We start from the raw sequence: 15,553 nt of genomic DNA on the forward strand, positions 1-15,553 counted from the left end.
GTTTCCAATGACCTCACTGTAGATCCACTTGTGCTTGCACACCGACAGGTTTGGTGTTAGACCGCTGAGCCATCCGAATGCCCTTGTAATCCGAATGCCCTTGTAATCCGAATGCTCTTGTAATTTTAACGATTTCTTTAACTTGATTGGGTGATTGTGATTGGGGAACAATTTTACACACAATTTTAGTTCTGTCATAAGTTCCAGTGAAAAAATGTTGATCAGAAGATTCATTTGGAGGTATAGAAAGCTTTATAATGTCATTTAACTTCTAATGACTAATTAGCAATTAGTAATTGACTATTCTTGAGGCTGCCAGAGTTGTACCTGCTCCATGGCAAACTCACTATTGTACTTTATTTTACTACAGACTTAAGTATAATGAACTTTTTGTCAGTTCTTATTTGGTATGTTACTGTCTATATACTTATTTCTAATTTAATGCATCCAATCATCCTCGAGGCCGCCCAACGAGATTCATCCCTTTTAAATCTGGTTCCTTTTAGAGTTTCATCCTTAGAATAATCAGTATTGATTTTGCTTTAAGACAAAGTTAATTGTAAACAGAACTATAATTAGTAGTAATGATCTAATCTGATTTGAATTGGCATTTGGGTATCTCAGTATTTATGGCTTAGGGGATACTTTGGTGTCTAATAACTCATGGATCAAGGTAATTTGGGTATTATAATATGCATGGTTTAAGGGCATAGTGTACAGACAGGGTGTGCTTAATATCTATGGCTTAGGGGCATACAGTTTTCTCAGTATTATGGCTTAGGGATGTTTAGGTGTCTCAACAATTATGGCTTAGGGACATGTTTTAATAATTATGGCTTAGTATGAATGTCTTAATGTTTATGGCTCAAGGCAATTTGTATGTATTAATACTTATGGTTCAGAGGTATTTTAACTGTCTCAATATTTGTGGAAAATTCTATACACCAAGCAATTTTGGCTGTTTAGATATTTAGAGATGAAAGACAATTGCCTGACTGGACAATAATGGCTCCAGTATTTAAAAATGTATAGATATGTACCATGTGGCTTTGAGTGTGATCAAAGCTAATAATGAATAAAGAAATCTGAGAGGACAGAGAGAAGAATGAATTTTGCTCACGACTTCTTCCATTTGTTCCTGTAAGTCTGTGCTGTCTGTCACAGACAGACAGCAGTTTGTTAATATTAACAAATGTAGTTCTGTCACCGTTCCACTATCCCAAGGCGTTCCCCAAGGTTCAGTGCTTGGTCCCCTTCTGTTTATTCTTTATATGCTCCCCTTGGTGACATCATACGTCGGCATGGTTTGCATTTTCATTGCTATGCTGATGATGTCCAGCTTTACATCTCCTCCAAATCCATTAATACTGCACTTCACTCTACTCTGACAAACTGCATCATGGAGATGAAATCATGGATGAAAGCCAATTTTCTCAAATTAAACTGTGAAAAATCTGACATGATCATCGTAGGTCCTACATCCCTTGTAAAAACCACGAACAATTTTCAACTTACCATTGAAAATGATACCTTGTTTCCATCTTCTACCATCCGGATTCTTGGTATAATTTTTGATAGCAATCTCTCTTTTGAACACCATGTAAATCAAATTACCAGAACTGCTTTCTTTCATTTAAAAAACATAGCACGTCTCCGTCCATCGCTCTCCTTTCCTGCTGCCGAAACCCTGATCCATGCTTTTATCACATCCAGAATTGATTATTGCAATAGCATCCTTTATGGTACATCTAACAAAATCCTAAAAAAACTTCAGTATTTCCAGAATTCAGCTGCACGTCTCCTTACTCATACTCGCTCCCATGAACATATTACACATGTGCTACAAAAACTTCATTGGCTTCCCGTTGTGCAGCGTATTCAGTTCAAAATTCTTTTATTCACTCACAAAGCCCTCCATAATCAGTCCCCCTCCTACCTTGCTGACCCGCTCCATCATCACAATCCCTCCCGTAGCCTTCGTTCTTCTGAGGCTAACTTACTGTCTATACCTACTAGGACTAAGCACCGGGCCTGGGATGACAGGGCCTTTTCCATAGCTGCTCCATCTTTATGGAATGCTCTCCCCAAACATTTACGAAATTGTCCTGACTTGTCCACTTTCAAGTCGCATCTTAAAACTCACCTTTGTAACTATTAAAAAATTTGCTATTCTTTTTAATAGATTTTATGCTTGGATTCTAAATTTTTATAGTTTTTTTAGTGACCTCCCCACTCATCACAGTGACCTCAGTACGTGAATCTGTCCTGTTTTGTCTACTTTTTATATGTTTAGAGTATGTTTTATTGCTGTTTGTTCTGTATCTCTTTGTTTTAATGAACTGTCTTGTTGTTTTTTTCCTTCTCTGTTTTCCTTGTTATTATTTTGTTGATGATTGATGTGTGTGTTAATTTTGTATTATGATTCCTATTGTTTTGATTGTTTTTATGACTAGTTTTATGTAAAGCGTCTTTGAGTGTCCTGAAAAGCGCTATATAAATAAAATGTATTATTATTATTATTAAAAAAATCCTGTCTGTGAAGCATTATGCAAAATCAGTAAGATTATTTATTCAAAAAATCAAGAGCTCACTTGGTGGCTGTTGGATTCAAAGTTTGGTGTTTCTCTGTCAAAAAGTGCAGGAGAAGAACAGTCTTAAACAGAAGTGAAAGTAAACGTCTTTTCTTCTTTTACGTGTAAGTTAATTGTCCAGGGTCCTTGCAGACGATGGCTTTGGACCAGAAATGTTTGTCCAGATCATCTGCTGGTGTGGTGGCACTAGGATTTGCTGTTTGACCAGAATGTCTGGATGCTAGTGAGGGTTTTAATAAAAAATACTTAGAGATGATCACATTTTATTCTTTATTTATAGTTTTATTTTGACTTTAGATTCAGGCTATATGCAAAATCAAATCTCTACTGGAGTCAATAATACAGCCCACAAACTACACTAATTTTAAAATAATAATGAACAGAACAGAAGAACCTTTTTACATCAAGCTGACTGGTTCCATTAACAACACTTTATTTGCATTATCACAGAAAAAAGCTCCTTTAACACAGTACATTACTGTGTGAAATGATATGTTCAATAATTTTCTGTAAGATAATTAATTTTATTATTACCCTTCAAAACAAACCAAGTGTCACAGTGTCTTAAAATTTCTATTTTAATTTAATGAATATGATTTAGCTTTAGCTTGTGCAGACAAACACTTCTTGTCCGGAAGTTTTATTTGGTTTCTACTTCTCAGAAAACACACGCAGCAGGAAGCTGCCCTCCTGGTTGGGGTTGAAGGTGCAGGGGATGAGGACGTACTCTCCAAGGCTCAGTTTAAAGCGTCCACACACCTCACGGTCATAGCTGAACTTTATCGTTCCCACACGACTCAAAGTCTTCAGATCATCAGAACTCAGACGGATATCGGAACAACCTTTATACTGCACAGACGCACACGCACACACACACACACACACACAAAATGCAGTGTAAATGAGATACACATACACTATATGTCCAAAGATTGTAGACACCCCTACTAAACAGTGGAATCAGATATTAAGCTCATTATTTGAGCTTATGTGGCTTTACAGTTAAGCTGTTTTTGCCCCAAGATGTTTTTACTTTACAAAATTAAAGCTTAATAAAGATGTTCTAGTAGGAAACACATCGAGTAAACTGACCTGAGAGCGCTTCAGTAAGATCCTTTCTGACATTACTAATATATATATATATATATATATATATATATATATATACAGTATATATATACAGGGGTTGGACAAAATAACTGAAACACCTGGTTTTAGACCACAATAATTTATTAGTATGGTGTAGGGCCTCCTTTTGCGGCCAATACAGCGTCAATTCGTCTTGGAAATGACATATACAAGTCCTGCACAGTGGTCAGAGGGATTTTAAGCCATTCTTCTTGCAGGATAGTGGCCAGGTCACTACGTGATGCTGGTGGAGGAAAACGTTTCCTGACTCGCTTCTCCAAAACACCCCAAAGTGGCTCAATAATATTTAGATCTGGTGACTGTGCAGGCCATGGGAGATGTTCAACTTCACTTTCATGTTCATCAAACCAATCTTTCACCAGTCTTGCTGTGTGTATTGGTGCATTGTCATCCTGATACACGGCACCGCCATTGGATGCACATGGTCCTCCAGAATGGTTCGGTAGTCCTTGGCAGTGACACGCCCATCTAGCACAAGTATTGGGCCAAGGGAATGCCATGATATGGCAGCCCAAACCATCACTGATCCACCCCCATGCTTCACTCTGGGCATGCAACAGTCTGGGTGGTACGCTTCTTTGGGGCTTCTCCACACCGTAACTCTCCCGGATGTGGGGAAAACAGTAAAGGTGGACTCATCAGAGAACAATACATGTTTCACATTGTCCACAGCCCAAGATTTGCGCTCCTTGCACCATTGAAACCGACGTTTGGCATTGGCACGAGTGACCAAAGGTTTGGCTATAGCAGCCCGGCCGTGTATATTGACCCTGTGGAGCTCCCGACGGACAGTTCTGGTGGAAACAGGAGAGTTGAGGTGCACATTTAATTCTGCCGTGATTTGGGCAGCCGTGGTTTTATGTTTTTTGGATACAATCCGGGTTAGCACCCGAACATCCCTTTCAGACAGCTTCCTCTTGCGTCCACAGTTAATCCTGTTGGATGTGGTTTGTCCTTCTTGGTGGTATGCTGACATTACCCTGGATACCGTGGCTCTTGATACATCACAAAGACTTGCTGTCTTGGTCACAGATGCGCCAGCAAGACGTGCACCAACAATTTGTCCTCTTTTGAACTCTGGTATGTCACCCATAATGTTGTGTGCATTGCAATATTTTGAGCAAAACTGTGCTCTTACCCTGCTAATTGAACCTTCACACTCTGCTCTTACTGGTGCAATGTGCAATTAATGAAGATTGGCCACCAGACTGGTCCAATTTAGCCATGAAACCTACCACACTAAAATGACAGGTGTTTCAGTTATTTTGTCCAACCCCTGTATATGCATATATATATATATATATATATATATATATATATATATAATATATATATAATATATATAAACAACTTAGCTAAGTCAATGGGGCAGGACGTGATGAAAGGTGGGGACACAATAGCCCTTTGCTAAACCACCTCTTGGGCGTGTCTGATCTATGGAAGGCTGAATAGTGACTCTTCCCCTTGCTGCTAGTTGAGGTTTCAGTGGGAGTGGTGAAGGAATACAAAGAGATAGTAAATGAAAATTGATACAGGAAACAAAAAAACACTGAATCCTTCTCCCTCCATCCTTACTTGCATACAAAGTAGATGTAAAAATACTTCTTTTCTAACAATATTGAAGAATTTTAGAATGAATTGCTTATAATGAATGCTAAAATATCCTAAAGATTTTAAAAATACAAATTAATTTTATACTATTTTTTAAAATCCATTAAGCATTGAACTAAAAAGAAATGTGAATTCCATTTTTAAAATGCAAAATACACTTCACATTCTTAATTAATTTAACAAGCAAGAAGGTCCTGGGTTTGATCCCCTTTCTGTGCGGAGTTTGCATGTTCTCCCCATGTCTGTCTGGGTTTCCTCTGGGAGCTCCGGTTTCCTCCCACAGACCAAAAACATGCAGTCAAGGTTAATTGCCCTATAGGTGAATGGGTGTGTGTGTGTATGTGTCTGCCCTGGTTCTCGCCAGGGTGTTACTATGTGCCTTGTGCCCATTGAAAAAGCTGGGATAGGCTTTTATGCTTCTGTTACCACTGGGTGAGGTAGGAGGGGTGTTTTGAGGAAAGGGTCAGTAACTGAAGGATATGAGAGATGTACTGGTCTAAAGCACAGCATTACACCAAACACACCATACACACCTTCTCTGGAAGCTGGAACACAAACAAAAAACAACGTTACAAAATGACACTGTTCTATACAACAATAGATCATCAACAGAGTAACGTTAATGACATTCACAATCTTCACAGCTTGTATAAGAATATTTATTTATATTTATTTTTGTATTTATTATTTGTATTTATTTGTGGTACCTTGTAGATCGCCACACTGATGGCACTGCTCTCAGTTCCTTTTTGCTTGAATTGGCGGTAATTTTTCTGCATCAGGGTCATGAGAACTGAGCACTTCTGATCTTTATTACTGTCTATGTCCAGCTTCACAACAAACTGTGGGTTTGTGCTGAAAAGTTCTGCAGACAAGATAAAAAAATAAAGCTAATTTATTATAGCTCCAACTAACATTCACACACATCAAGTTGTTTAACTTGGTACCTGTTAAGAGGAACAAAAAAGTATTTATTTATAACCATAAACAAATATGTCCTTAAATAACCATGTGTCATTGGAGGAAAAGTACCTGGACACTACATTGATATCAAAGTGTAAATGTTTTTGTTTTTTTTAATCATCTGCTTATTAAGAATTAGAAGCTGCTATTAATTATTTACACTACTCTCTACTGTGAAGTGAAACTGAAGCTTTTCATCCAATCACCTTTGTTGTTACTGCAGCCGCCAGCCGTACTGCCCACTCTCCAGGTCCCCTCAAACTCATAATAATTCCAAAGTCCTTCACTTTCACTGGGATCATCTGGAGTCAGGTTACAGATCTGCAGCAATGAGAAGCGCTGAATAAAATCCGAGTAAGACATCCTGAAAGAGAGAGAACCATTCATCAGTTTTCCTGTAGCACAGAGTCATGAGCCAGTCTGTCCATCACCAGTCTGAGTGTGGGGCATGTGGTGGAGGTGACAAGTCCAATAAGGGTTTGGATATAATTATGGGGAAGAAGAGAAAAATGCAAACAAAAAATACATGAATAAATAAAATTAAATATAGAGATTTAAAGTAAAGGACCATCGGTCTTACCAGAACTCTCCATCATCTGCTGAGTAAGCAAGCTTAGATTTCTGCTCAATCTGATCCCATTCCTTAGACCTGAGGACCAGAACGAGGAACAATTCATCAGTTCAAATAATATTAAATAACATCTATGAAAAAAATACAGAGACTATATTCAATATTCAATACCTCAAAGTCTGATTTTAAATACTGAGAATTAATGTTCATACATTTATAATATCAGATGAAAAAATCAAATATCAGATAATCATATCACTTTTATACTGCAAATTGTACTTCATATTAAAATAATAAATAAATCAAAACATTGAAAGTAGAACAAATGAAATCTAATTTTACTAAAAAGAAAAAAGATCTGATTAGATTAAATCTGAAAAGCAGATCATCAAAAGCAGAAACTCTGATGGTTAGATGGATAAGTATAAATTATTCATTTAATTACACTGGTATTAAGGGTGCACAAACTTATGAATAAGACTCTACATAAATAAGAATTTGACTTATTTTATAACATCAGTTTAGTGTTTTTGAAACTGACTTATCACTCCAGGCTCCGTTCCACTCAAACTTTCCCCACGGATTCCTGAGACGAACCAGCTTCTGCAGCGTCCCACCAACGGACCTGTCACGGACCTGTGGAGGTCAGAAGTATTAGCGCACCTGATACACATTCACCTTTATTTACCTTTTACAATCAGCACAAGTTTTTGCATCTTAATTTAGTACTGTCCAGTTTTCTGTGACAATCCCTGCATGTGCAGCAAAAGTGCTGGAAGTAGGTACATGCCTCCATCAACTGATGTCACTTCTTCACATCAGACAGTAAAGGATGCTTACAGAGAGATTTAACCTGTATGAAGGAACACACTATACTCTCTGTATTCTTCCACCACTCCTACACTGTTGCAGCAGCAAGGAGGAATTCCATCATTCAGCCAACTGTGTCTGTAGAGCGCCAGATCAGGCTGGCAGCACAGCCAGAACTGAGTCTCATATAATTAACTGCATTATCATAGTACAGAACATAACACACTAACGCATTCACTCAGTTACTCACTGATACAGCTTATTAAGAGCAGCTAATCCACATGTAGATTTTCCATTCAAGTAATGTTTACTCATTTTATCCCTGAGAACTTTCGGAAGCTCCTTAAGCTTCACCATGATCAATGCTTCCTGTGTGTAATCTTCCTAATAAACTTATTTTATCATTAAACTGGGTCCTGTGCTTTTCATCAGGATTACTATCTAGAATGTGATGTATTTAAATATATGTTCAAATTAATACATTTTAATATAGTGTCTGAATATTTTTACTCTTAATATTTTAGATTTACACAGGTACTTATTATTCATTCTGGTTTCTGTGATACTGAAGCAAATCTTAAGTCAGCAATGCTAAAGTTAGAGCTGTGTGTGTGTGTGTGTGTGTGTGTGTGTGTGTGTGTATTTTACCTCCTCTGTCCCAGTGATGGAATACGCATGTGTTTTCACCAGACATTCACTGGTTTTTAATTCTCGATCCTGTGCACCTTGACCCTGCTCAAAAACACATCAAATTATTTTTTATTTATTGTAAAGAATATTTTATTGAATATTGCTGTATGTCTAAGATATTTCATATTAATAACTTGTACAATTTATTTTGTTTTTAGTTTTGTAAGAAATCTTAATGAAACGTACATATATGCTGGCGCTGAGTGGGTAACCATTTCTTCATGATGGTAAAGAGATCTGAAGGTGCTTCACTCAGGGTGTAACGCTCACCAATACCTCCAGTAAAATCAGTCAGGGCTTCGTTAGCCTGGCCTCCAGAGAGAGCCTCGTAGCTGCCGTTCACCCTTTTACAATCCAAAACAGAATATATCGGTATGAATATGAAGCTATGATGTGGAGAAATCAAATCGTACACATTTCTACTCTGACTCACTTGGCGTACGCTTTCTCCAGCAGAGCACTCCAGAACTCACTTTTGTTTCCTGAATGCACGAACAGCAGCTTCCCATCTCTGGTGGGCAGCAAGTCATCAACGACCACGTGCACCCACTTACCGTACTGCCATAGCTGTGGAGAAGAAGATTCATTCAGAAACCATCTCACGTCCTGTACTGAACCGACCAGGACAAAGGTTTTCATTAATCTTCTGATTGGCTCACTAGAGAATCATTAGTCTGATTATTGTTACTTTTCAATGAAATGTGGTTCCTGACATTGGAAGGTGAACACGAGCCCGTTTGATGAATTCTTTTTTTGTATGAACAGTACTCATTAGTGTTCCGTATGTAGCAGAACATAAGAACCCTGCTTTCAGGTAATTGCTAAAATATGCACTAGTATGTGGCTTCTGTGGATAGCTGCTATAAAGCAGGAACTTTTGTTTGTTTTTTATTGGTATACTATTATGTTAGTGTGTTGCTAAGTGGTTGATATGGTATTTCGGGTGTTTTAGAGTGTTGTTAAGCGGTTGTGCAGTATTGTATTGTAGGTTATTGTAAGGCATTTGCTGGTATTTTGCTTCATCCTGGTAAGAGTCATGACAGGTCTGGTTTTACTGGAAAACACTGGGTTCAAGGCAGGAACACCCTAAACAGATATATTAGGTTGTACATACAGTATATATAGGTTTTTTTTTTACCTAAAAAGTACAGTATGTGTTCTGAACATTGTCACCGAGAAAGAACAGTTGCAGAAATGTCCCTTTGTTACTCACTATTGTTTGAAAGGAAAGGTCTGGTACAACTTTACCAAAAAGTGGAAGATGCCAGCGTAGTTGTCTGTAAAGTTCTGTTCAAGAAAAATGATCCGTCCCAGTAGGTCTCGGTTTAGCGTGAGAGAGGCGATGGCCGCCATCAGCCAACAATCACCTGTAAAGATCAAAGGTTTTCATACAGAAAAATAAATCGGCCATCAGTACCATTTACACCAGCCGTGATGGCTAGCTATCAACAATATACTGTATGGCAAATGTTTGTGGACACCCTTTCTACTTTATAAATGTAGGTGGTTTAGTTACACCTATTTCAAACAGGGGCAGAATTCATGTTAATTAAAAGCCAGGCCTTCTTGTCAAACATGAAACTTTCCTACAAGCATACAATAAAGTGTCCATATACCTTTTAAAAACGTATTGTTCTGTTGTAGACAATAATAATTTTGGATGCCTTTACCGAGTTCTCCCTGCATAACATCATTCCTGGTGGCCTCTTCAGCAACAAACTGTGGCTTTGTGGGTTTGGAACAGATCTCCTGCAGGACATTGGGAAACACCAGCAGACAGTTTATTCGAGTGTGCATAAACCGATGTGGATCAGGGTGGTGGATGCAGTATCAATCCCAAAACACCATGAAAAGTGCTTCAGTTTATCCCAGGACATCACTCACTCACTCAGATTCATTTACATTTACTCATACACACTCACTCATTCACTGCACTGTGTGAGAACAGTTTGGTACAGAAAGAATTGTGAGCAACATTCACTATGTGGCTATATCAATAACTGTTAAATCTTATATAAATATTTATGTGCATTTACCCCGGGTCTCTTCCACACCACCCCCTGGGTCTTTTTAGAATTGGGCCCCAGTTCCTTGTAGCCCAGAGATGTGGGCTCCGCAGGAAATTTGGGATCACGGAAGAGCTTTTTACGTTTCAGACACTCTGCCTGCAGAGCAGTAAAGTCCTGGTCCATATACAAGACTGACATGTTGAACTTCTTCAGTGGATCTGTAAATAAGTAATAATTTAGTAAATAAAAAGTAAATAAGTGAATATAGAGGTGAATTTACTATGGGTGTAATACTGTTGCCAACAAGTTATTGTCTCCATCTAAATTCACATTCATGTCAACTGCAGCAAGAAGTACAGATATAGAAAAACCATACAGCAAAAAATAAACCACCTACAAAAACCCAGATACTATGAGACCTCATAACAGTGAATGTATGACACATTCGACATATGCACATTTGACTATGCACCTTGTCATTGCACATTTGACTATGCACCTTGTCATTGCACCTTTGTCTATGCACCTTGTCATTGCACCTTTGTCTATGCACCTTGTCATTGCACCTTTGTCTATGCACCTTGTCATTGCACATTTGACTATGCACCTTGTCATTGCACCTTTGACTATGCACCTTGTCATTGCACCTTTGTCTATGCACCTTGTCATTGCACATTTGACTATGCACCTTGTCATTGCACATTTGACTATGCACCTTGTCATTGCACCTTTGTCTATGCACCTTGTCATTGCACCTTGTCATTGCACCTTTGTCTATGCACCTTGTCATTGCACCTTTGTCTATGCACCTTGACTAAGCACCTTTTATTGTTTTTTTCTCCCCATCCCTCCTCCCCTATTGTCTTTGCACTATTGTCTTTCGTTTGTCTGCACTTGAGATGTTTCGTTATACTTATTATTATATTAAATAAAAATATGGTTGCAGTTTCGCTTTTGAAATTATTTCGAGGAAGTTATCATTTTGAGAATAAAGTTGAAATATTGTCACCACAACAACCTCCTCATGTTAAAGGATGTTCAGGATTTGGTAAAGTTCTACTTCTGTATGTACTGTATGATTTGCACAATGCACAACTGCACCCTATACTTTAAATTGCATTATATCAGTTCATGTCTACATTACAGTGTAATATTTTATAATATTTTATATACTAGATAAAGAAATCCTTTATCTACTGGCACATCAGCATCAGATTATAATTGGTGTAAGGAAGCTGAAACAGTTGTGCAAGTGTAATAGGTTTTAATTTTGAATATCAGACGAATGTTAAATTTGAGACCAATTTTTGTCGCTTTAACACCGCAGACTTTAATAAAATCATCTCTTTTGTTGAAGCAGAACTTGCAGGTCCTGGTCGTCTATAAATTAAGATGCATCTTTTCCTCCGAGCTTCTTTAGACTTCTTTAAACCTAAGACAGCCGAGCATCCTTCTGTCCATCAATTTCCACTTTATTCTCGAAATCAAAACTTACATGGTCAAAAAATGATCAGTGGTTCTAATACGCCAACGTAAAGCTCATTTTCTTTCTTGTTCTAAATGTTTCACATTATTTCATAAGTATTTGTTAGTATAGCAGTAAAGAAGTGCACATACAGTCATATCATAATACACGTGATGCTGAATAAACAGAAGAACGCACCTTGAGGGTTCTATAGATAATCTGTACGGTCCTGTATGGTTCCTCCAGGACGCTTTTAAAGTTAATCTTTTTGTCAATGTTAAATTAGAAGGTTCACAGAAGACGAGACAGAGAAGTAAGACCTGATATGTGTTCAGGCTTGACCGAGTTTCACAATGCGTAGGTTTTGTTTAGAACGCTTTATAAAGTAGAGGGTGTGAATGGTTTGGTCTCTCCCTGCAGCACACCTTACTGCTGTACATTTAAATGCTTAGCATTCGTGACTATACATAATTACTAACCACATTACCCCTCCTCAGAGCTCAGACTAAACTCACCCGGGGAAAACAGTCAACAGAGAAGCTGATGTAAAGAATCTGAAAGTGGGTACAGGTTCAGTGCCCTCAGGAAAAGCCTGTTTTAGATTATTCACTTGGATTTTTGCACACTATTCTCTGTCTGCTGCTATACAAACCCTTAATTGTTGCTTATAAATGAAGGCCATTTGCTCATTAAACCACCCGAAACGCTCCCCAACTTCCTTCCCCATAACTCAAAACATTAACACTACACTTATGTTAATGTTCCTTGATTTCTAGATAGACACGTCGGCGCCAAACAAAATTCCAAAGAAATATTTCAGGCACACATTCACATTTTGTCATTGATTTCAGAGGGAAGTGTGTATGATTAAATTTAGCAGGGAACAGTTTGTGTAATGAAGGAGTGTAATCATGTTCCCATTAGGATTATTCACTTGTAAGAAATTGTAACATCACTGTTAAAGATGGATCATCAGTAACACAAAAGAAAAATGTTGCTTTATTACACAGTCTGTGGCCCATCATTGCTTTTTTCTACATCTGGCCCCCAACAAAAAATGTGAAGAGTACTGGCCAACACCACACTTGTATTTCTCTTTGTCTCCTTCACTTTTTAAGTCTGTAAACGTACCTTGTACTTATTACACTGTTTTTGTTTGTATTGTGTATATTGAGTTCTGTGTTGCACCCTGGTTCTGGAAGTAATGTCAGTTTATTTATATATGTATTTATATATGTACTTGTATACTGCTGAAATATATGATATAAATGTTCCAGAATCTTTAATCTCATTACAACATCAGTGAGAGAACAGAACAGTATAATTCTACAGAACTACATAAGCCACTCTTCTTTCGTTTTTACTGCTGATTCTCAATTATTCTGACAAGATCATACAGCTTGAAGACAAAATAAGTGAAGACTTAGAATAAGCTGGAATTTTGCATCAGTACCTCGTAAATTAATCTGATCAATCTAACTACAGCCGTGGGGGTGAGTTATTTTCTGTGTATGGAGTCGGACCCAGACATTCTTCAACCCTAATCAGCACTAACCCAGGGTTCACTTTTTTTTATTTGTATCATTATATTATTATTATATTTCCAATCCCTCTTTGTATTTTCAACCATTGCGTCATGCACAGCTTTCATGCTGGCAAAAAGAACCATAGACCAGCACAGCTGTGATGCCATCTTCTTTTCACCACCCAGTGGAGGATCCCTACACCGAGCCCCCACTCCCTCCGTTGCTGATGTCTCGGCCAGATAGTAGATGTCACTGTTGCAGCAGCAATGAGATAAATTACTATCTGGTCATTTTCATATACACAATATGCCCCCTATTTGTGTATATAACAGCCTCCGCTTTTATAGGAAAGCCTTCCACAGACTTTTTTAGTCAAAAGATCAGACACTGTTGTTTAAAGAGAGATTTTTATATGTTTTGGGACAAGCATAAATAAAATCATTGTGAGAAACAATAAAACCACCCAGTCATTCATTATCTCTTCTTTCTTATTCACCTCAACATTAAAATAAAACAATTACTGATATTCATGAAATTCATTCATTTACTTTAACTGTTTCATCTTGGTCAGGGTCACAGTGGTTTGGTGCCAACAGCCTATCACAGAGCAACACACTCACACTTATAAATACATTTATTTATTATGTCAGTCCACCTTCTGCACGTGAAGAATTGACTATCCTTAAGGCTGCCAAAGTTGTTACTGCTCCATGGCAAACTTACAATTGCGCTTTATTCTACTACAGTCTTAAGCATAATGAACTTTCTGTTAGTTTCATTGTGCTTCTTATTTCTAATTTAATCCATTCAATCATCCTCAAGGCCGCCCAAGGAGAATCATCCCTTTTAAATCTGATTTTTCGAGTTTCATCCTCTGATTTAAATTGGCATTTGGGTGTCTGTATTTATGACTTAAGGAAAATTTTGGTGTCTAATAACTCATGGACCAAGGTAATTCGGGTATTTTAATATGTATGGTTTAAGGGCATAGTGTGCAGACAGAGTGTGGCTCAGGGGCATACGGTTCTCTCAGTACTATGGCTTAGGGACGTTTAGGTGTCTCAACAATTATGGCTTAGGGACATGTTTTAATAATTATGGCTTAGTGGCATATGGATGTCTTAATGTTTATGGCTCAAGGCAATCTTTATGTATGAATACTTATGGTACAGAGGTATTTTAACTGTCTTAATATTTGTGGATGATATTATACACCAAGCAATTTTGGCTGTTTAGATATTTACAGCTCAAAGACATTTGCCTGCCTGGATATTAATGGCTCCAGTATTTAAAAATGTATAGATATGTACCATGTGGCATTGAGTGTGATCATAGTTAATAATGAATAAGAAATCTGAGAGGACAGAGAGAAGAATGGATTTGCTCACAGCTTCTTTTATTTGTTCCTGTAGGGAAAAATCATGTCTGCTAAAGCATTATGCAAAATCAGTAAGATTATTTATTCAAAAAATCAAAAGCTTTCTTGGTGGCTGTCGGGTTCTAGGTTTGGTGTTTCTACGTCAAAAAGTGCAGGAGAAGAATAGAAGAATAGTCTTATTGACAAGTAAAAGTAAACATATTTTCTTCTTGTATGTGTAAGTTAAATGTCCAGGATCCTTGTCGGCGATGAATTTACTGTTACGCCTCATTAATATTATTAAACTCAGATAAATCAAGCTGCTTTGGACCATAATGTCTGTCCAGATCACCTGCTGGGAAGGTGGTACTAGGATTTGCTGTTTGGCCAGAATGTCTGGATGCTAGTGAGGGATTTAATAAAAAAATACTTAGAGATGATCACATTTTATTTTTTATTTATAGTTTCATTTTGACTTTAGATTTAGGCTATATGCAAAATCAAATCTCTACTGGAGTCAATAATACAGTCCACAAACCAATTTTAAAATAATAATGAACAGAACAGAAGAACCTTATCACAACTTTTTAAGTGCATTATCACAGAAAAAAGCTCCTTTAACATAGTAACATAACTGTTGATTAAAATTATTGCTATGCTAAATAATTTTCTGTAAGTTTAACAGATTTTAAAATTTAAAATATTAAATATTAAGTTTAAAATTTTATTATTACCCTTCAAAACAAACCAAGTGTCACAGTGTCTTAAAATCTCTTTAGAACACTTCATGCCCAGGAGTTGTATTTGGTTT

General features: G+C 37.4%; 1 pseudogene; it reads right to left on the reverse strand.

The window, feature by feature from the left end:
* Window positions 1-3,242: 3,242 nt before the first annotated feature.
* Window positions 3,243-10,592, reverse strand: LOC134334282 (calpain-2 catalytic subunit-like; annotated as a pseudogene).
* Between the last annotated feature and the right edge of the window lie 4,961 nt (window positions 10,593-15,553).

Source organism: Trichomycterus rosablanca, chromosome 20, assembly GCF_030014385.1.
Source record: "Trichomycterus rosablanca isolate fTriRos1 chromosome 20, fTriRos1.hap1, whole genome shotgun sequence".
In the NCBI taxonomy this organism is placed as follows: Eukaryota; Metazoa; Chordata; class Actinopteri; order Siluriformes; family Trichomycteridae; genus Trichomycterus; species Trichomycterus rosablanca.